Raw genomic sequence first — 2,271 nt, 5'->3', positions numbered from 1 at the left:
AACTGAAAATACCCCAGCTGCCAATTCAACACTTTGAAAAGACCCAGATGTGTGAAAAAAGGACTGTCCCCCATACAAAGAACCAATTTCACGAACTACTGGTAAACAAGTACATTTATATAACTGGAACTTCAGGATGCTAGAGTTGTACTCATTTAAAAAACCATTCAACTACCTTGGTCTTTAAAAAAGCCTACACTGCAGTATCCTAAACATTGTTATGTGCATCTCACAATGAAGAAGAGTGGCCTTGCAGTGCAGAATGAAGAGAGTACAGCCTCACTGTGAAGAGTAGCATGCTATGGTTTCAAAGAACATCAGCATCACAGCATTGGATTCTGTGCATCAGGATCGAGGTCACTGTTGCCAGAAGGGGGATGGATAGGGAGAATATCCACCTCATCCACTTGCGGAGTTGGGTGCATGACCACCAGCTGGTCCTGGGGAATGTCTGCCGCAGCTGCTGCGAGGTTAGTGATGGATTTACTCTTTACACACTGAAAGTCTACATGCCGACTCTTTCCTTCTTCCTTCTCCCAGGACATTCGAATAAATGGTCTTTGGACATAGTTGTAAATCACTTCTGGGTGGCCCCCAGGCCTCTTCTTTACTTTTTCTTTGTCGGTAGGATAACCTTCTATTCCCAATCTAATCTTCTTACGACCCCTCTCCTTCAAAACTGATTTGACCACATCTCTGTTTTCAGTGTACTTGAAAAATCTATATGATTTTGTGCTATAAATAATCTGTGAATATTCTTCTCCCATCTGTGATGGATACTCTTCATCCCAATCAACCACATCATCATCTGTAAGCACCACTATATGGCATTCTCGTTCTCCACTCTGGGCACTAGCTACCATGAGAGGAAGGATCATTTCTTCCAGATAAAATTCAAATTGTCTACGAGCACCATCATTTGATAACTCATGCATAAGGGCACTGAGATCTCTACATTTAATAGTACTATATTCGAAAAAGATACAAAGATAGTCACATGCTTCTCTCAGTTCAGGAATTGATGTGCCATCAGGACAACGAATTATTCCCGTTTTGTAGTAATCCAGAGTAGCTCGAAACACAGTGGAACCAATTCCCTCTGCCACCTCCTATTCTCCCTTCTCATTGGGACGTGTAAAGTTGTGTTCTCTGCCAGATCCAAACATCCTGCCCAACATCGTATTTGGCTGTGCAGTAAAAATGGATGGGTCTATAACAAATCTAGTGTTGTCCTCTATCTGTGTCACTCGTCCTGACGTTCTTACATTCCGAGTGCCTTCCTTTGCATTTTCATATACAACACCATCTCCCCAGATGTCTTACAACTACCATCTGAACTTGACTGACTGCTGTTTCTGCTGCTGTTCCCAGCACTGCTATTGGAACCATTTGGGGATGCTTTTTGAGGACGGGGACTGCTTGGGCGAGAGGAACTGTGATCTTTTCCTCGTTCAACATGGTGCTGTCGTGTTGGAGGAGTAACATTTCTGATGCAAGGCGTGAGTTGAGACTCTGTTCTTTCATGAGATGAATCTCGTGATCTGTCACTTGACCTTCGTCTCTCTCTGGATTTCTCAGGTCCCCCATAGCACCAAGTAGACTCACTTTGGTGCGGTCAGCTTCTCCTTTAGCAACACGGGAGGGCGTAGCCAAACCTCGAGTCCCACGATTTCCCCTCGACTTCCTGTCGCCGTGAGAAAAAGCGGACGACGTCTCCCGCCCGCGGCGGAGAGAGACCCCGGGACTCCGCTTCGGGTCAGCGTCTTCCTCGGAGACCCCGGCGTCTCGTCCGCGGGATCGCGGGCGGCGGCGTGATCGGGCGGACTCCCTCGGTCCCGGCGGGCGCTCCGGCTCGCTTTGAGACGCCCGGAAACGGGCGCCAGCGGGGCCGCCTGCGGCCGGGCCCCCGGGGAGACGTCGGCGTGACGGGACGCCGTGGGTTCCGGCGGGCGGGAAGGGCCCGGGAGCAACTCCCGTCGCGCGGCGTCGCGGAATTTGCCGCGCGCCGCCGGAATATTTCATTGACAAGACAGAGCTAAAAACACCTGCTCTCACGGAGCTTATGTATAGTAAAATAAACATGATGTTAAACAATGAATATGTTAGAGGGTGTGAAGTTTATGAAAAAAGAAATGGAGTGGAATGGAAAAAATATTCTGAAATGTGTCTTGAGATTCTTGATTGTCTTGTCTCTCCTTGAACAGGACCCCTTTCTGATGTCCTCAACCAACAGGTCCATTGCAGACTGGCTGCGGCTCCTGATACCATGTA

General features: G+C 48.2%; 1 pseudogene across 1 annotated transcript; it reads right to left on the bottom strand.

Moving 5' to 3' along the window:
- Window positions 1-99: 99 nt before the first annotated feature.
- Window positions 100-2,022, bottom strand: LOC103254358 (annotated as a pseudogene). Its single transcript, XR_503949.2, has one exon. The product of XR_503949.2 is annotated as a BTB/POZ domain-containing protein 10 pseudogene (transcript).
- Window positions 2,023-2,271: the final 249 nt, after the last annotated feature.

The sequence above is a fragment of the Carlito syrichta genome, unplaced genomic scaffold (assembly GCF_000164805.1).
Source record: "Carlito syrichta isolate Samal-C Ts95f unplaced genomic scaffold, Tarsius_syrichta-2.0.1 Scaffold276691, whole genome shotgun sequence".
NCBI lineage: Eukaryota > Metazoa > Chordata > Mammalia > Primates > Tarsiidae > Carlito > Carlito syrichta.
The sequence above is the reverse complement of the archived record's forward strand: the minus strand, read 5'-3'. Positions and strand labels throughout refer to the sequence as shown.